This window comes from Budorcas taxicolor, chromosome 23, assembly GCF_023091745.1.
Source record: "Budorcas taxicolor isolate Tak-1 chromosome 23, Takin1.1, whole genome shotgun sequence".
Lineage (NCBI taxonomy): Eukaryota > Metazoa > Chordata > Mammalia > Artiodactyla > Bovidae > Budorcas > Budorcas taxicolor.
In genome coordinates this window covers 1,779,720-1,802,094 of record NC_068932.1, presented here as the reverse complement: position 1 = coordinate 1,802,094, position 22,375 = coordinate 1,779,720, and positions in this window count along the sequence as shown.

Here is a 22,375-nt window from a genome sequence, read left to right as displayed (position 1 = left end):
CAGTCCAAGGAACTCACAAGAGTCTTCTCCAACACCACAGTTCAAAAGCATTAATTCTTCAGTGCTCAGCTTTCTTTTTGATCCAAATCTCATATCTATACATGACTACTGGAAAAATCATAGCTTTGAATAGATGGACCTTTGTCGGCAAAATAATGTCTCTGCTGTCTAAGTTTGTCATAGCTTTTCTTCTTAGGAATAAGCGTCTTTTAATTTCATGGCTGCAATCACCATCTGCAGTGATTTTGGAACCCAAGAAAATAAAGTCTCTCACTGTTTCCATTGTTTCCCCATCTATTTGCCATGAAGAGATGGGACCAGATGTCATGAGCTCAGTTTTTTGAAAGTTGAGTTTTAAGCCAGTTTTCTCACTCTCCTCTTTCACTTTCATCAAGATGCTCTTTAGTTCCTCTTCACTTTCTGCCATAAGGGTGGTGTCATCTGCATATCTGAGATTATTGATATTTTTCCCAGCATTTTTAATTCCAACTTGTGCTTCATCCAGTCTAGCATGTCACATGATGTCCTCTGCATATAAGTTAAAAAAGCAGGGTGACGATATAGAGCCTTGATGTACTCCTTTCCCAGTTTGGAACCAGTCCATTGTTCCATGTCTGTTGCTAACTGCTGCTTCTTGACCTGCATACAGATGTCTCAGGAGGCAGGTAAGGTGGTCTAGTATTCCCATATTTAAAGAATTTTCCACCACAGTTTGTTGTAATCCACACAGTCAAAAGCTTTAGTGTAGTCAATGAAGCGGAAGTAGAGTGTTTTAATCACTTATAAAGCTAGTATCCATAACGCAAGACACATATATAACAAACTTCCTAGTAGCTACATTTAAATATGTAAAGTAAAATATAAATAAAAGAACAGGTTAATCTAGCTTTAGCATTATATTTTACTTAACCCAGTATGTCCAAAATAGTATTTCAACATGTAATCTATGTAATTAAACTCCTAACAAGCTCTATTTTTTTTTTCCTGTTGATAGTATTGAGTTAATGACACATGATGTGACAAAATTGGGGCTTGCAACAACTGCTGTGTATTGAGATGATGAAGAATAAATGGTTATCAGAAAGAATTAGGGAGAGAAAATGCTTGAGTCATATTAGAATTATTGTGAATATTGGTAAGTGGAAAACAAGAATTGTGGCAGCAATAACAGCAACAGGACTGACAGCCATGAAACACATTCTACTCAGTGGTAGCTGAGAAAATTAAAACCATATTTATATTTCATAGAAACTTAATTCTGGGTCTATGAGATTTTTTAATTAAATATTCGTAGTTCACTGATTCCCTTTGTCCCCCATAATAATACAGCAAATATAAATACATTTTTAAACATTCAAGTGCTAATAAATTTCAGTCACTGTTCACAAAATTTATATTATTTGTAGCAACAGAATAAGGAAGAACAGAATAAGGAAAAATTATAACTATTGTAAATATGAGGAAATTTAGCCAAAATAAGTGCTTGCCTTATTTTGAGAGTCCCTTGAACTACAAGGAGATCAAACTAGTCAATCCTAAGGGAAATCAGTCCTGAATATTCATTCAGGAGGGATTGATGCTGATGCTGAAGCTCCAATACTATGGTCATATGATACAAAGAGCTGACTCATTGGAAAAGACACTGATGCTACTGGGAAAGATTGAAGGCAGGAGGAAAAGGGGACAACAGAGTGGACATGAGTTTGAGCAAGCTCTGGGAGATGGTGGTGTGCTGCAGTCCATGGGGATGGTAACAGTCAGATATGACAGAACGACTGAACAACAACAAACTGCTTGTCTAATGGTGCATATTTGCAACTTGGCAGAGCTGGAATTTGATACTGCAATCTCTGAATTCTGGATGAGCACATTAGAGAAAAGGGATAAGTACTCTTCTATCAATCTTATTTTAAATTTTCATTTGGTCATTCAGCATTTAACTGTTAATGCATAGTCCTATTGTGTGGACAAATGGGTTACAAAATAAGCATGATTCCTGCTGCTATGAGAGGGCAGTTTCTCAGAAATAAATAAATAAATCATGCTATGCATATGAGAACAAATGTACAAGAAACAAACAAACAAAAAACACAAATTAAATAATAATGAAATACCATTATATGCTTACTAGAATCACAAAAATTAAAGTCAACAGCAAGATCAACTGTTGATAGTAATTTGGAACCATTGAAATTTTCATACAGTGCTGCTAGGATAATAAAAAACAATCACTTGGGGAAAATTTCTGTTCATTTCTTATGAATTGAAACTGATACCTATCCTATGACTCAACACTTCCTAAGTATGTATGAAACAAATATAAACTTATGTTCCCAGTCAGTTGAGTTCAGTCATTCAGTCGTGTCTGACCCTTTGTGACCCCATGAACTGCAGCACACCAGGCCTCCCTGTCCATCACCAACTTCCAGACTCCACCCAAACCCATGTCCATTGAGTTGGTGATGCCATCCAACCATCTCATCCTCTGTCGTCCCCTTCTCCTCCTGTCCTCAATCTTTCCCAGAATCAGGGTCTTTTCAAATGACTCAGCACTTCTCATCAGGTGGCCGAAGTATTGAAGTTTCATCTTCAACATCAGTCCCTCCAATGAACACCCAGGACTGATCTCCTTTAGGATGGACTAGTTGGATCTCCTTGCAGTCCAAGGGACTCTCAAGAGTCTTCTCCAACACCACAGTTCAAAAGCATCAATTCTTCAGCACTCAGCTTTCTTCACAGTCCAACTCTCACACCCATACATGACCACTGGAGAAACCATAGCTTTGACTAGACAGACCTTTGTTGGCACAGTAATGTCTCTGCTTTTCAATATGCTATCTAGGTTGGTCATAACTTTCCTTTTAAGGAGGAGGCTTCTTTTAATTTCATGGCTGCAATCAACATCTGCAGTGATTTTGGAGCCCCCCAAATAAGGTCTGACACTGTTCCACTGTTTCCCCATCTATTTGCTATGAAGTGATGGGACCGGATGCCATGATCTTAGTTTTTGGAATATTGAACTTTAAACCAACTTTTTCAGTCTCCTCTTTCACTTTCATCAAGAAGCTCTTAGTTCCTCCTCACTTTCTGCCATAAGGGTGGTGTCATCTGCGTATCTGAGGTTATTGATATTTCTCCTGGCAATCTTGTTTCCAGCTTGTGCTTCCTCCAGCCCAGCATTTCTCATGATGCACTCTGCATATAAGTTAAATAAGGAGGGTGACAATATACAGACTTGACGTACTCCTTTTCCTATTTGGATTTTCCTATTTTTAATGTTCGCATTAAGAACTTGTAAAGAATATTCCTAGGATTTCTTTGGTTTCCAACTAAACGTCCCTCAAGTGCAGAATGGTTGAAACACACTGCAATATATTCATAAAAGGGAATTCTACTCAGCCATCAAAATTGAAAACTACTAATATATGCAGCAACAAAAACCAATCTTTAAAAATACAAAGAAACAACACAAAATAATAGATATTGTATGATTTCATTTATATAATTATCAGGTGAAACCAAACAAAAATATGAGGAAGTAACTGTCTTCAAGGAAAGGAATTACTGCAAAATATATTCATCTCTTTTCAACATTTCCTAAAATCTTATCTAGTATGGTATCAGACTTAAACTCAAGGCCCAGGTTTTTGCATATGACTGCATTCATTTTGTAGGGTAACTCTGCAACTTCAGTTTCTCAGGTGGTTCCTCTCAATATAAATACCTAATACTAAAGCGACACATTTTCTTTCCCAAATACACCTCACAAGTAATGGTAAGTCAAAGATAGCACAATAGCAACAAACACTTCCATTTAATAAGGGAGAAAATAGTAGGCACACAATAATTAGTATAGAAACTCTGAAGTCCCAGCATGCAAATATCATCAGCCCCCTGTTACAGTCCAGTACTTTTCCTCTTACAACTACTTGCCATGAATCTTTTGGCTCTCTGGGCTCCTCTGCCCTCGTCTGTATCATCTTCCTTTTCCCTATTCATAGATGACAAGCCTTCTCAGTCTGTTACTTGCCTAATGAAATAGCAGACATCACAATGGATGTCACAGAAATAAAAAGGAGCATAAAAGACTATCAAAATTTATATACCAACAAACTGAATAACCTAAGGAAATGGATAATTTCCTAGAAACACACAATGTACCAAAACCAAAGCATGAAAAAACTTGAATAGATTGAATACATAATCAAAAACTATTGAATAAAGAAAATCCAGAATCAGATGACTTCACTAGTGAATATCACCAAACATTAAATGAAGAATTCTAAGAATGCTAATTCTTCTTAAATTCTTTCAAAAATTTAACAACAGGGAACACTGCCAAAATCATTTTATGTGGCCAGCTGATCCCAAAACTAAAGACAATATGAGAAAAGAAAATTATAGACCAATATCCCTCATACACAAAGATGCAAAAATCCTTTAGGAAACTACCACTAAATTCAATTCACCAGCATATTAAAAAGATCATATACTATAATCAAGTGGAATTTATCCCTGTAATGTGAAAACTGTACAAAATACACAAATTATTTTATGAAATATGCCATATTAAAGGAATGAAAGATAAAATAACATAATAATTTCAATAGATGCAGGGAAAGTAGTTGGTAAAATTTAATACTTTTTCATGAAAAAATCTATTAAAAAAAAAAAAAAAACTAGGCATAGAAAGGATGTACTTTAACCTTAAAAAAAAGGCCATATAAACCCATGATAAACCCATAGCTAACATCATGGTCAACAGTGAAAAACTGAAAGGTTTTCCTGTAAGATCAGAAACAAGACAAGGATGACAACTTTCAACACTTATTCAAAATACTGGAAGTCATAACCAAAGTAACTAGGCAATAAAAAGAAAAATAAATCATAAAAGTTGAAGGAAAGATGTACAACTGCCTCTACTTGAAGATAACATGGTACTATATATAGGAAATTCTAAAGACTTCACAAAAGAAAAAAAAAAACATAGTTAATCAGTGAATTCAATAGTTTTGGAAATTACAAAATAAAAATCCAAAAAGCAAAGGTATTTCTATACACTAACAACAAACCACCTGAAGAGGTAATTTTTAAAAACTTCCACTTACAATAGCATCCAAAAGAATAAAATACACAGGAATAAACTGCCAAGGAGATGCAAGATCTACATAACATAAATTAAAAAGTACTAATGAATGAAATTGAAGGAAACAAATAAATGAAGACATTTCATGTTGATAAATTGGAATAATTAATATTGTTAAAATATTTGTATTACCCCAAAGCAATCTAGAGAGTCAATGCTAGCACATCAAAATCTCAATGCCATTTTTAAAATACAAATAGATAAAATATCCCTAATACTCATATGGAATCACAAAAGACTTAGAATACCTAAAGCAATCTTGAGAAAGAACAAACCTGGAGAAATCACTCTCACTGACTTCAAAATACATTCCAAAGCTACAGCAATTAAAACAATATGGTATTTGCATAAAGACAGACAAAGACCAATGGAACTGAACACAGAGACTAGAAATAAACCCATGCATAAACTTACAACTGTACCTTTGTCAAGGATGCCATGATAACACAGTGGAGGGAGGAGAATATTTTAAAGAATATTTAAAGAATTTTAAAGAATTATTGAAAAGGGGATATCCAAATGTAAAAGAAGCAAAATAAAATAAAATTGGACACTGTCCTGATTCCATATCAAAAATTCAGTTCAAAATGAATTAAAGATTTAAACATAATACCTGAAACTGTAAACCCAGGAAAAAGATAAAAGCCTCTTGAAAATTGGCTTGGCAATGATTTCTTGGATATTACACCAAAACCACAGACAAAAAAAGAAAAAACAGATATCAAGAAAAAAAGGTCCTTCACATCACAGGAAACAATCAACATAGTGAAAAGGCAAATTATCTTGGAGTGAGAGAAAATATTTGCAAACCATATACCTAACAAGTAATTAATTTTCAGCATATATAAGGAACTACTACAACTCAATGAAAAGGAAAAAAAAAATCTCAAATAAAAAAATACACAAAGGACTCAAATAGACATTTTTCATAAAGACTTACAAATGACCTACAAGTGTATGAAAAGATGCACATCATCATTATCAAGAAAACCCGAATAAAAACTACAGTGAGATATCATCACACACCTGGTAGGATAGCTATTATAGAAAACAATAATAATAAGTGTTGACAAAATTGTGGAGAAATTGCAACTTTTGTACTCTGCTGGTAGGAATGTAAAATGTTGCCACAGTTATGGAAAACAATATGATAACCCCCCCCCCCAAAAAAAAAAGAAACAAACAACTGAACTAACATATGATTCTGCAATCCCACTTATGGATATGTACACAGACTAATTCAGATAAGAACTCAAAGAAGTGTCTGTACTCCTGTGTTTATTGCTGCATTATTCATAATAGCTGAGATATGTAAACAACTCATGTACACTGACAGATGAATAGACAAAGAAAAATGTGGATACACACACATAAACACAGATGCATTACAAAACAATGTTTGAATGCTTGCCTGTTTTTGATTTGCTTTTTATTACAATTTTGATTTACTTATTAAAAATCAACACTAGTTAGAACCAGCTGTTTCCTTGAGCTCACTTACATGTTCATGAGAATGGGTTCAGGAATAGGGGCTAGGATAGGTCATGATATGGATTGGTTTCTTAGTACATCATTTGGTGTTGTTGCTGTTTTCTCTGAAATTATATTTTAAATTGTTCTATTGCATTATAGGTCAACTCAATCATTCTCCTTCCACTTAAACTTTTCATTAAAGGTGGATGTGAATATTTCAATTAACTAAATCTGGTTTCAGGATACATTTGACCCGGGATAAATTGTACACTGGGCTAGAAGAAGCACAAGCTAGAATCCAGATTGCCGAGAGAAATATTAATAACCTGAGATATGCAGATGACACCACCCTTATGACAGAAAGTGAAGAGGAACTAAAAAGCCTCTTGATGAAAGTGAATGTGGAGAGTGAAAAAGTTGGCTTAAAGCTCAACATTCAGAAAACTAAAATCATGGTATCTGGTACCATCACTTCATGGCAAATAGATAGGGAAACATTGGAAACAGTGTCAGACTTTATTTTTTGGGGTCCAAAATCACTGCAGATGGTAATTGCAGCCATGAAATTAAAAGACACTTACTCCTTGGAAAGTTATGACCAACCTAGAGAGCATATTAAAAAGTAGAGATTTTTGGATTGCAGACATTCTGACTGGTGTGAAGTGGTACCTCATTGTGGTTTTGATTTGCATTTCTCTAATCACGAGTGATGTTGAGCATCTTTTCATGTGTTTGTTAGCCATCTGTATGTCTTCTTTGGAGAAATGTCTATTTAGTTCTTTGGTCCATTTTTTGATTGGGTCATTTATTTTTCTGGAATTGAGTTGCATAAGTTTCTTGTATATTTTTGAGATTAGTTGCTTGTCAGTTGTTTCATTTGCTATTATTTTCTCCCATTCAGAAGGCTGTCTTTTCACCTTGCTTATATTTTCCTTTGTTGTGCAGAAGCTTTTAATTTCAACCCTCCTACACTGTTGTTGGGAATGCAAACTAGTACAACCACTATGGAAAACAGAGTGGAGATTCCTTAAAAAATTGCAAATAGAACTGCCATATGACCCAGCAATCCCACTGCTGGGCATACACACCGAGGAAACTAGAATTGAAAGAGACACATGTACCCTAATGTTCATCGCAGCACTGTTTATAATAGCCAGGACATGGAAACAACCTAGATGTCCATCAGCAGATGAATGGATAAGAAAGCTGTGGTACATATACACAATGGAGTATTACTCAGCCATTAAAAAGAATACATTTGAATCAGTTCTGATGAGATGGATGAAACTGGAGCCGATTATACAGAGTGAAGTAAGCCAGAAAGAAAAACACCAATACAGTATACTAACACATATATATGGAATTTAGAAAGATGGCAATGATGACCCTGTATGCAAGACAGCAAAAAAGACACAGATGTGTATAGTGGACTTTTGGACTCAGAGGGAGAAGGAAAAGGTGGGATGATTTGGCAGAATGGCATTGAAACATGTATACTATCATGTAAGAATCGAATCACCAGTCTATGTCCGATGCAGGATACAGCACGCTTGGGGCTGGTGCACGGGGATGACCCAGAGGGATGTTGTGGGGAGGGAGGTGGGAGGGGGGTTCATGTTTGTGATCGCATGTACACCCATAGTGGATTCATGTCAATGTATGGCAAAACTAATACAATATTGTAAAGTAAAATAAAGTAAAAATAAAATAAAATAAAAAGTAGAGATATTATTTTGCCAACAAAGGTCCATCTAGTCAAGGCTATGATTTTTCCAGTAGTCATGTAATGATGTGAGACTTGGACTATAAAGAAAGCTGAGCACCGAAGAATTGATGCATTTGAACTGTGGTGTTGGAGAAGACTCTTGAGAGTCTCTTCGACTGAAAGGAGATCCAACCAGTCCATCTTAAAGGAGATCAGTCCTGGGTGTTCATTGGGAGGACTGATGCTAAAGCTGAAACTTCAATACTTTGGCCACCTCATGCGAAGAGTTGACTCATTTGAAAAGACCATGATGCTAGGAGGGATTGAGGGCAGGAGGAGAAGGGGATGACAGAGGATGAGGTGGCTGGATGGCATCACTGACTCAATGCACATGAGTTTGAGTGAACTCCGGGAGTTGGTGATGGACAGGGAGGTCTGGCATGCTGCAGTTCCTGGGGTTGCAAATAGTCAGACACGGCTGAACGACTGAACTGAAATGAAATTGTCTACATTGGTAAATCTTACCCCAAGGTGATCTTTTAAAAAGATACACCAAACTATTCTAATCTTCAATTAATTATCTCTCAATGTTTTCTCACTTTTGTTACTACTGTCATGTGATACAATTGAGATAATCATATAGTCAATATTGTTTGGAACTGGAGAAAGAATAAGCAGTTTTTGTAAGTGTCATTAATTCTATGGGTCGCTTGGGTCAAAGTTAAAAAAATGACTGCCTTATGTTGGACTGAGCAGTGTCCTTATGATATAAAACACTTAATGCAATTCCCTTACCTAAAATTTAATTAGCTGGGATTTGCAACACTTGAGAAACTTCGTGGCGAATTTCCAATTGGCAATAAATGCTCTTGGTCTCTTCTGCTTAAGCAAATCATGCAAGAGTGACATATTTAGATGTTAACTGGTTATTTCCTTTATTTCTAACTAAGCAAGTTCTGACCCTGAATAACTACTGTCAGAGAACATACTAGAGTACAAAAGTTTGGCAAAAATCTACAGTAACAATGCAGATAAATTTCAAACTTAAAGCAGGCCAAGGACAACCTCCCCTTGTTCTCACATGTCACTATTTTTCTTCCTGACCTACTTCCTCAAAAATGATTAGCACTTGAAATTTATTTACAGTATGTACAACATTGTAAATGTACAATATGCAATGATTCACACATTGTTAAAATTAAATGCAACCTTTTTGTGCTACTCAAAACATTTTAGCTCTCTCTCTTATGACTGTTATCACTTAATATGTTTCAAATTTTATATCCTTGGGTAAAATTATTAAAAAAAAAGCAAGAAAGGCATGTAATGTAATCAGATTCTCTAAAAATACATAATTTTGATGTTATATAAATGAGACAATATCTAGAATTAATACACTATCTGATATTGACAAATGTATTACCAAGAAAGGAGAGTTACAAACTTAGTAAGTACAGATGCAAAAGTTCTAAATAAGATATTAGCTATGGAAAAACTAAAAGTACATCTAAATAATTTATGACCAAATGGGTATATTCAGTGATGCAAAAATTAAACAAATTAATCAATATAAACAGTTCTTACATCATAAATGACAGAATATAAAATGCTATGGTAATAATAGATACTGGAAATTGTTGATAAGCAGGGTAGTCATTACCGATAAAATTTCAAGTGAAATAGAAATAATTTCATATAGTAAAATTATTTTGTTAAAAATACATATATTGTGCTAGATGTTGACATTATAAAATATTTTCAATTAACATCAAATAGTAAATGGGATGCTTAAACTATGATTTAACATTGACTCAAAGGTAAAATGATATTCAAAGAGGAATATCTTCGAATTCCAAGGAAGAGGACTCATGTTATCTTCTAATATATAAAGGTCTTGAAGAATCTTATTATGCTATTAAAATAATCTTTCCTATGTCAAAAGTACTTGACAGCTTTATATTTATAATTTATACAATAATTTTAAAGTTTTCCCCATATCTAATATTTTCCCCTATACTAAGACCTTTGCTCAGGGAATTTAGGCATAAAAGCATATACTGACTAAACTCATTAATAGGACTGTCATGCCATGATAAAATTTTCAAAGATCTAGAAGAATCTTTCTTCTTTTCTTGTAGATTTAATGAATTTCATTAGCATACATCACTGTATCAGTTTAAGGTATTCAGCATAATGATTTACCTTTATCAACACCATAAAATGATTATCATAATAAGTTTAGTGAACATCTAGCATTTTGCATAGTTAGAAAATAAAAGAAAAAAAAAATTTTTCCCTGTAATGAGAACTCTGTGCTTTATTCTCTAAACAATCTTCATATATAACATGTAGTAGTATTCTTTGTATTAATCATGCTGCTGCTGCTGCTGCTAAGTCGCTTCAGTCATGTCCGACTCTGTGCAACCCCATAGACGGAAGCCCACCAGGCTCCACCATCCCTGGGATTCTCCAGGCAAGAACACTGGAGTGGGTTGCCATTTCCTTCTCCAATGAATGAAAGAGAAAAAAGAAAGGGAAGTCGCTCAGTCCTGTCCGACTCTTCGCAACCCCATGGACTGCAGCCTACCAGGCACCTCCGTCCACGGGATTTTCCAGGCAAGAGTACTGGAGTGGGGTGCCATTGCCATTAATCATGCTAGTAGTATTTTATTCATTTTATAAGGAAGTCTGTACCTTTTGACCATCTTTGTCACCATACAAAGACAATACATTATTATTGACTACATTCATCATGCTGTACATTTCATCCAAAGACACATTTATTGTAACTGGAAGTTTGTACATCTTTATATCTCTCACCTATTTCAATCATCCCCCGATCTCTGTAAAGATAAGCCTCCTTCTGTAAAAATAAGCTTCAGACTGGGAGAAAATATTTTAAACTGCATATCTGACAAAGGACTAATAACTATGATATTTGATATATAAATACTTTTTGAAATTCAATAACAATATCAACATACAGCCCAATTAGAAAAAGGGCAACAGACACAAAAAGGCATTTCACCAAAGAATATATACAGATGGCAAAGAAGCTCATGAAAAGACTTCAATATCCTTAGACAAAAGGGAAATGAAAAATAAACTCATAATGTGATATCACTATATACCTATTAGGTGACTAAAACAGAAAATAGTGACATCAAAATGCCAGACATGAGGCAGGGAAATCAGATCACTCAGACATTCTTGACGGGAATATAAAATGGCATAGCCACTCTGGAAAAACAGTTTGGAAGATTAAATAACTACATATGTAACTACTATACCAGCAGTTGCATCCCTGGTCATTTATTGTAGAGAAATGAAGACTTATTCACATGAAAATCTATACTCAATAGCTTATAGAAACTCTACTGATAATTAAGAAAAACTGGAAATAACCTAGCTGTTCTTCAACAAAGCAAGCAAATTGAAACATATCACAGCATGAAATACTACTTGGCAATATAAAGGAATATACTATTGATGTACATAAAAACCTTGATGTATTTCTTGATGAATCACCAAGAAATTATACTGAGTGAAAACCAATATCCATAAGTTATACATAGCATGATTCCATTGGTATATCATCCTTGAAGTGAGAAAATTAAAGAAATGAAAAACAAACCAGTGCTTTCAGTGTTTAAGGAAAGAAATAACTCACTTCCTGGGAAGGAACTGAGTATGGGGCAACATGATGGGCAGATGTTGATCAAAATGTTCTGCATATTGAGTAAATTAAAGCCAATATCCTGGTGTGACATATATTGCATTGTTATCATTGGTTGAAACTCCATAAAGTATACACAAGATTTCTCCATATTATTTTTACAACTGAAGCTGAATCTATAATCATATTAAAAATATGACACTTAATTTAAAGCTAGTGAGTTAAAATTGCATGCCTTGACAAATTGATGCCAAATTATAGAGCTAGTTTGGTAAAATATGATTCAATAAAGCAGAAGTAAAATTTAGCACCCTTTGGGTAAAATTGGATGCTCTTATTTTACCGGGAAAATATTTTTTTTAAAAAATGAGATGGCATTAGTTTGCTGGGCCTGCCGTAACAAAAGGGCTTCCCTGATACTCAGTTAGCAAAGAATTCACCTGCAATGCAGGAGACCCAAGTTTGATTCCTGGTTTGGGAAGATCCTCTGAAGAAGGGATAGGATACACACTCCAATATTCTGGCCTGGAGAATTTCATGGACTGTATGGTCCATGGGGTCACAAACAGTCAGACACGGCTGAGTGACTTTCATTTTGGATGGCTTAACCAATAGAATATTTTTTTTTTCTTTTTTTCATAGTCCTATAAGCTAGAAATCCAATATCAAAGTCTCAGCACATTTTATTTCTTCCAAGACCTCTCTCTCTGACTTGCAGATGGCCTTCTTGTACAGATGAAGAAGCAATAGTTAAAACCAGACATGGAACAATGGACTGGTTCTAAATTCGAAGCGGAGTACATCAAGGTTGTATATTGTCACCCTGCTTATTTAACTTATATGCAGAGTACATCATGCGAAATGCCAGGCTAAATGAAACACAAACTGGAATCAAGACTGTCAGGAGAAGTATCAATAACCTCAGACATGCAGATGACACCACCCTTATGGCAGAAAGCAAAGAGGAACTGAGGAACCTCCTGATGAAAGTGAAAAAGGGGAGTGAAAAATGGCTTAAAACTCAATATTCAAAAAAGTAAGATCATGGCATCCTGTCCCATCACTTCATGGCAAATAGAGAAAGTATGGAAACAATGACAGATTTTATTTTCTTGGGCTCCAAAATCACTGCAGATGATGACTGCAGCCATGAAATTAAAAGATGCATGCTCCTTGGAAGAAAAGTTATCACCAACCTAGACAGCATATTAAAAAGAAGAGATGTTACTTTGTTGACAAAGGTCTGTCTCGCCAAAGCTATGGTTCTTCCAGTCTCATGTATGGATGTGAGAACTGGACCATAGAGAAGGTTAAACACTGAAGAATTGATGCTTTTGAACTGTGGTGTTGGAGAAGACTCTTGAGTGTCCCTTGGACTGCAAGGAGATCCAACCACTCAATCCTAAAGGAAATCAGTCCTGCATGTTCATTGGAAAGACTGATGCTGAAGCTGAAGGTCCAATACTTTGGCCACCTGATGTGAAGAGCTGACCCATTAGAAAAGACCCTGAAACTGGGAAAGATTGAAGGCAGAAGGATAAGGGGACAACAGAGAGGGTGAGATTATTGGATGGTATCACACACTCAACAGACATAAGTTTGAGCGTGCTCCAGAGATGGTAAAGGACAGGGAAGCCTGGTGTGCTGCAGTCCATGGGGTCTCAAAGAGGTGGACGAGACAAAGAGACTTAACAACAAGAAAGACCTCTTTCTCTGACTTTCATATGGCCTACCCCTTGCTGTGTGCTCTTTGTGTCACCCCTTTAGAATTGTCTGTGTCATAAACTCCTCTTCTTATATGAATACCAGTCTTATTGGACTAGGGCCCATCCATATGACATCATTTTACCTAATTTACTTCTTTAAAAATCCTATCTCCAAATACAATTACTTTTTAAGTTACTAGGGTTAAAAATTCAACATAAAATTGGTGGGAGTTGGAGGAAACACAATTCACTCCATAACGGAAACTGACATTTAGAAATGAAGAGATTCCAAATAAAAAATGTAGTCTCTATGTTATTTTGAGAGCACATAATTAGTTATGGCAGCAATTAGAAATACTCGAGAGACCCTGCTTCAAAATCACATGCACTCAAAAATTTATAACACTTATAATCACACACACACACACACACACACACACACACACTCATAATGTCCTCTTAAGTCTTTTACTAAATGCCTGGCCTTTGTGTCTTTAAAATTGTGATGGCTGGAATACAGCATCTTATAGGCTTCTAATGAAGTCAAGAGATAGAAATGAAGAGAAAAACTCTGAAAGGAGAAATATGAAGGCTTCATAAACAAGTAGTCTTCTTAACAATTTTTAAGCAACACTTAATTATCAAGAAGTGGCAGCTAGTTGGTGCGACATTTGTAGACAGCACATAGTGTCTCTCAAAAGAGTTTAAAATCATTTTGTCAACAATGAATCAATCCATTATTTTAATCTTTCTTTATCTTTCTTCGTTTGATCAAGAGTTGAAATTTAACCCAGACTTGCCCTTTCAGTTTACCAAGTATACAGATTCAGTTTTCTGGTTTACTGAGAGCATTTCTATGAACATATAGATATGATGATCCTAATGTGAACCATTAAACCAGGTTGGCAAGAATGTCACTGCAGTTTGTGGATGCAAATATTTTGCTAAATAAGGAAAAAAACCAATCCTTATCAGTATGAAAGTTGTAAAAGGAAAAAAAAAAAAAAGGTAAAAGTGTCGAGCATTTCCTTAAGTGCAAAGTGAAAATCTCAATTCTACATGATGCAAAATAGAGAAGTGACATGAAATATAAAGAAGGAGATGACAATTTCATTTTATATTAGGGCATAGAAGGAGCTTGTCGAAAAAGGCCTGGGATTGTGGTTACATCCCTGTATCACACTGTTTCCTTGCATAGTAAGTAATTTCCACTTCACTAAGTGAAATGTCACTAATCAACTTATTAAAGGGCAAACAACCTGGAAAAAAAAGTCACATGCCACTGCATTAGGTCATTTTATTTCAGAAAATAAAATGTTTATAAAGTGAATTTTTTTTAATTTTTATTTTTACTTTATTTTGCTTTACAATACTGTATTGTAAAAAAAAAAGTTAATAATTAACCAATATATGTATAATAGTGTTTTCATTTCCAGTATAATGTTTGATTTTATCCTCATCAATTTGTAAGAAAAATTTAAATAAAAATGTGTTTCTCAAACAGATTTATATTTGAATTTAACAATTGGCCCTAGTGTTTCCCAGCAGCGATATTGTCTTAGCAAGTATACAGGACATTGGTTGTCCAATCTAAGGAGATTAAATGGCCAGTTTAGCTCACACATACACACACACACACACACACACACAAAGAATCTTCAAGTTTCATTGAAATAACCCATAAGTTTCCTCTGCTTTTATATTTTATAACTTTATAATCCTGTTTGTTTAATTTGGATTATTCTTGCTCATACAGGACACTAGCAAATTAATAAAGCCTAAGGAGATAACAAATAAAAGTTAAAACAGAATTCTGTTTAGAAGCTATTAGGGTAAGAAAAAGGTGGAGCAAATCTATTTTTGTGTCTATGGCCACCCAGAAGAGATAATCTGTCATTAAATCATCTTTAAGACAAAATACATTTGTAAGCTATGGTTTCCAGGAAATGACAAAGCAATTTTCTTTAAAATAGTTTTAACATCTGCTTTTTTCCTCCTTCTTCTCAAAACACACTGGAGGTCATAAAATTAAAATGTATTGTTATAATAATATGCCTTTTAGTAAGAATAACTCATAAGCTCATACTTTGAATACTGAGTCTTTTTTTGGCTTTAAAATTAAGCAATGAGTGATTCCAGTATATGCGGAAAACATCTCTCAATGTGTAGTTGAATGTCTGTTTTCACAGAAGAAAAAGAGAGAATTAAGCAGAAAAGTAGATCCTGAATCGTTATATATATAATATACAGAAAAATATAGAAATATGCCTGTTTTGGAAAACATCAGATTAAGTTAATGTTTATCTTTGAAGTACAGGTTTACCTTTAACAGTACATTTCAAAGCCTTGAAAAGCCAAGCTAGATTGAGAAAATCACAAGAATTCAAAGTATAAATTTTATATCATTTAGGAGGTAAATAACCTTCAATACAATTGGAATATGATATGATACGATAAAGGAGTAATTAAATAGATATATTCACAATTAAGACTGCATTATTATGTAAAAGTTGAAACTCATTCAAAACATTTTTTAAGGAGGAGAACAAGTGGATGTGCATGGAGTTTGTATCCAAAAAGAGATTCTAACTGACCTAATTTTTTTTTTTAATTTTTATTTTCACTGTATTTTACTTTACAATACTGTATTGGTTTTGCCATACATTGACATGAATCCACCACGGGTGTACATGCCTTCCCAAACATGAACCCCCCTCCCACCTCCCTCCACATAACATCTCTCTGGGTCATCCCCGTGCACCAGCCCCAAGCGTGCTGTATCCTGCATCGGACATAGACTGGCGATTCGTTTCTTACATGATAGTATACATGTTTCAATGCAATTCTCCCAAATCATCCCACCCTCTCCCTCTCCCTCAGAGTCCAAAAGTCTGCTCTATACATCTGTGTCTCTTTTGCTGTCTCGCATACAGGGTCATCATTGCCATCTTTCTAAATTCCATATATATGTGTTAGTATACTGTATTGGTGTTTTTCTTTCTGGCTTACTTCACTCTGTATAATCGGCTCCAGTTTCATCCATCTCATTAGAACTGATTCAAATGTATTCTTTTTAATGGCTGAGTAATACTCCATTGTGTATATGTACCACAGCTTTCTTATCCATTCATCTGCTGATGGACATCTAGCTTGTTTCCATGTCCTGGCTATTATAAACAGTGCTGCAGTCAACATTGGGGTACACGTGTCTCTTTCAAATCTGGTTTCCTCGGTGTGTATGCCCAGCAGTGGGATTGCTGGGCCATAAGGGAGTTCTATTTGCAATTTTTTAAGGAATCTCCACACTGTTCTCCATAGTGGCTGTACTAGTTTGCATTCCCACCAACAGTGTAAGAGGGTTCCCTTTTCTCCACACCCTCTCCAGCATTTATTGCTTGAAGACTTTTGGATCGCAGACATTCTGACTGGTGTGAAGTGGTACCTCATTGTGGTTTTGATTTGCATTTCTCTAATAATGAGTGATGTTGAGCATCTTTTCATGTGTTTGTTAGCCATCCATACGTCTTCTTTGGAGAAATGTCTATTTAGTTCTTTGGCCCATTTTTTGATTGGGTCATTTATTTTTCTGGGATTGAGCTGCATAAGTTGCTTGTATATTTTTGTAAACTCTTCTTGATTTTGACCCTTACACAGCTGATAACCTGTTAAAGCAGAAACCACTTTATTTCTAAAATGTAGATAAAATCACCAATATTTATATATCCTTGAGAAGACTACTGATTTTTTGGTCAGTAGTATTTACTAAGAGAGTCTATTTTTACTACCATTTCTTTATCACTACAAATAAAAGTACATGGAATTTGTACTGAAAAGATTTATAACTAATAGTGTTGATAAGAACAATACTACAAAACTTCCATTGTATGAAGACAACTAATCCTATTTATGTTGGATAGCTGCACTTATTCTTTGGTTGTAGTGGTGGTATTTATAATTTTCCTCTCTCAAAGGTTTTATACTTACTGTCTTTAAGCTTCTTCAAAAATATTCTGAAAGTAAGGGATGAGTACATCTTTTTAAGTGCTTCCCATGTGGCTCAGTGGTAAAGGATCCACTTCAATGCAGGAGACGCCACTTTGATCCCTAGGTTGAGAAGATTCCCTGAAGAAGGATATGACAACCCACTCCAGTATTCTTGCCTGCAAAATCCCATGGACAGAGGAGCTTGGCAGACTGTAGTCCATGGAGTCACAAACAGTTGGACATCACTGAGCACACACACACAAGGCCACTTGTTTCCTCAGTGGGCTCTTGGGAGTTTTGGGTGTACCCTCCAGGCTCTTTGGAACTAGCTCTTCTCTTTTTTTCATGATTAGGGTAAATGCAGAACTTTCTTTGCTGTGATTTACAGGGACTTTCAAAGATTTGAGAAAGCATCTTCCTGACCATCTTTCTTGAAGCAGGTTATAAGACATCCTTCCAAGTGTCACCTCTCTAGTGTATTATTTCTATCTTTTATTTTGTATAACACTTCCAAAACTGGTATCATTTGGGGGACAACAGATTGTTTCAGGGTTCCTCAAATTTTAAAACAAATATTAAAGTTGAATTCCAATTTGACAGCTATCTCAACAAAAACAAATTTGAGTATATATTGGCTCAACTTGATGACCTCCAAAGAAAAAATTCTAGGATGGGATATTAGAACTTGGGTTGAAGCAAAGTGAGTTCCCCAAAGAGATAACATTTAACATTCAATGTGTTGGTAAATGCCAGTATGTCTGATGCCTTTAAGTTGACATGATATAATGTCAAAATTACAATAGTTTTACACTTTTGTGGTTAAATTGAATTATTCTCTTAAACTGTGACAATTCCTGGATGACAGAAGAACATTTTTTTAAGAACAGGTAGAATGTGGTCCACTGGAGAAGGGAAGGGAAAACCACTTCAGTATTCTTGCCTTGAGAAGCCCATGAATAGCATGAAAAGACAAAATGATAGGATATGAAAGAGGAAAAACCCAAGTTGGTAGATGTCCAATATGCTACTGGAGATCAGTGGAGAAATAACTTCAGAAAGAATGAAAGGATGGAGCCAAAGCAAAAACAATACCCAGTTGTGGATGTGACTGCTGATAGAAGCAAAGTCCGATGCTGTAAAGAGCAATATTGCATAGGAACCTGGAATGTTAGGTCCATGAATCAAGGCAAATTGGAAGTAGTTAAACAGGAGATGGCAAGAGTGAACATCAACATTCTAGGAATCAGCAAACTAAAATTGACTGGAATGGGTGAATTTAACTCAGATGATCACTGGATCGATTACTGCGGGCAGGAATTCCTTAGAGGAAATGGAGTAGCCATCATGATCAACAAAATAGTCTGAAATGCATTACTTGGATGCAATCTCAAAAATAACAGAATTATCTCTATTCATTTCCAAGGCAAACCATTCAATATCACACTAATCCAAGTCTATGCCCCGACCAGTAATGCTGAAGAAGCTGAAGTTGAACGATTCCATGAAGACCTACAAGGCCTTTTAGAACAAACACCCAAAAAAGTTGTTGTTCTTTTCATTATACGGGACTAGAATGCAAAAGTAGGAAATCAAGAAACACCAGGAGTAACAGGCAAATTTGGCCTCAGAGTACAAAAGGAAGCAGGGCAAAGGCTAATAGAATTTTGCCAATAGAATGCACCGGTGATAGCAAACACCCTCTTCCAACAACACAAGAGAAGACTCTACACATGGACATCACCAGATGGTCAACACCGAAATCAGATTGATTCTATTCTTTGCAGCCAAAGATGGAGAAGCTCTATAGAGTCAACAAAAACCATATCAGGAGCTCACTGTTGCTCAGATCACGAACTCCTTATTGCCAAATTCAGACTTAAACTGAAGAAATTAGGGAAAACCACTAGACCATTCAGGTATGACCTAAATCAAATCCCTTATGATTATACAGTCAAAGTGAGAAATAGATTTAAGGGAATAAATCTGATAGATAGAGTGCCTGATGAACTATGGACAGAGGTTCATGACATTCCACAGAAACAGAGATCAAGATCATCCCCATGGAAAAGAAATGCAAAAAAGCAAAATGGCTATCTAGGGAGGGCATACAAATAGCTGTGAAAAGAAGAGAAACGAAAAGCAAAGGATAAAAGGAAAGATATTAGGATCTGAATGCAGAGTTCCAAAGAGTAGCAAGGAGAGATAAGAAAGCCTTCCTCAGTGATTAATGCAAAGAAATAGAGGAAAACAAGAGAATGAAAAAGACTAGAGATTTCTTCAAGAAAATTAGAAATGCCAAGAGAACATTTCATGCAAAGATGGCCTCGATAAAGGACAGAAATGGTAGGGACCTAACAGAAGCAGAAGATATTTAGAATATACAGAAGAACCATACAAAAAAAATCTTCACGACCCAGATAATCACGATGGTGTGATCCCTCACCTAGAGCCAGACATCCTGGAATGTGAAGTCAAGTGAACCTTAGAAAGCATCACTATGAACAAAGCTAGTGGAGGTGATGGAATTCCACTTGAGCTATTTCAAATCTTGGAAGATAATGCTGTGAAAGTGCTATACTCATTATGCCAGCAAATTTGGAAAATTCAGCAGGGGCCACAGGACTGTAAAAGGTCAGTTCTATTCCAATCCCAAAGAAAGGCAATGCCAAAGAATACACAAACTACTGCACAATTGCACTCATCTCACATGCTGGTAAAGTAATGCTCAAAATTCTCCAAGCCAGGCTTCAACAATACGTGAACCGTGAACTTCCAGATGTTCAAGCTGGTTTTAGACAAGGCAGAGGAACCAGAAATCCAATTGCCAACGTCCTCTGGATCATGGAAAAAGGAAGAGAGTTCCAGAAAAACATCTATTTCTTCTTTATTGACTATGCCAAAGCCTTTGACTGTGTGAATCACAATAAACTCTGGAAAATTCTGAAAGAGATGGGAATACCAGACCACCTGACTTGTCTCTTGAGAAACATGTATGTAGGTCAGGAAGCAACAGTTAGAACTGAACATGAAACAACAGACTGGTTCCAAATAGGAAAAGGAGTATGTCAAGGCTGTTTATTGTCACCCTGCTTATTTAACTTCTATGCATAGTACATCATGAGAAACGCTGGGCTGGAAGAAGCACAAGCTGGAAACAGGATTGCCAGGATAAATATCAGTAACCTCAGATATGCAGATGATACCACCCTTATGGCAGAAAGTAAAGAGGAACTAAAAATCCTCTTGATGAAAGTGAGAGAAAAGAGTGAAAAAGATGGCTTAAAGCTCAAAATTCAGAAAACTAAGATCATGGCATCTGGTCCCATCACTTCATGGGAAATAGATGTGGAAACAGTGGAAACAGTGTCAGACTTTATTTTTGGAGGGCTCCAAAATCACTGCAGATGGTGACTGCAGCCATGAAATTAAAAGATGCTTACTCCTTGGAAGGAAAGTTATGACAAACCTTTGATAGCATATTCAAAAGTAGAGACATTATTTTGCTAACAAAGATCCATATAGTCAAGGTTATGGTTTTCCAGTAGTCATGTATGGATGTGAGATTTGGACTGTGAAGAAAGCTGAGTGTAGAAGAATTGATGCTTTTGAACATGGTGTTGGAGAAGACTCTTGAGAGCCCCTTGGACTGCAAGGAGATCCAACCAGTCCATTCTAAAGGAGATCAGTCCTGGGTGTTCATTGGAAGGACTGATGCTAAAGCTGAAACTCCAATACTTTAGCCACCTCATGTAATGAGTTGACTCATTGGAAGACTCTGATCCTGGGAGGGGTTGGGGGCAGGAGGAGTTGGGGATGACAGAGGATGAGATGGCTGGATGGCATCACCACTTGATGGACATTAGTTTGAGTGAACTCCGGGAGTTGGTGATGTACAGGGAAGCCTGGCGTGCTGCACTTCATGGGGTCGCAAAGAGTCAGACACAACTGAGAGACTGAACTGAACTGATGTGTCCCTTTAATCTTTAAATAACATGAGCTCCTTATTTGATAAGGTATACTGTTGCAGAGCAAGAAACTTTTAAATAAATATAGGATAATTTTTAAAATTTTAAGGGATACATTTTTTTTTTTTTTGCCTTAGTTCTTTTTCTTTTCTTTTTTTTTTTTTAATTTTTATTTTTACTTTATTTTTCTTTACAATATTGTATTGGTTTTGCCATACATTGACATGAATCCACCACGGGTGTACATGCATTCCCAAATATGAACCCCCCTCCCACCTCCCTCCCCATAACATCTCTCTGGGTCATCCCCGTGCACCAGCCCCAAGCATCCTGTATCCTGCATCGGACATAGACTGTATTTTTTGTTTTACATGGACGGGCAAGTTATATGACAGAGGCTCAAAAGAATGAAAATTACTTAGTTATTACAGTCAATGCAAGCCATGGCAGATATGAAGTCAGTCTTAATAGAATGTTGAGCTTGAGGTATTTTGACAGTTACTGACATTATCAAATCATAAGTAGAGGTGTTACCTGTATCCTGACTTTATACAAGCTAATATAACATAGTTCGTTAGTAGTAGCTATAATTTACTTTTTTTAAGAGTTGAAATCTTCTGCAGCCCCACAAGTATAAACAGGTGTCAGTTTTATTTCAGAAAGTGTTCCATTTTCTTTGACTTAATATGATTAGTCTTGAAGTAAAATTCTAAAAGTTTT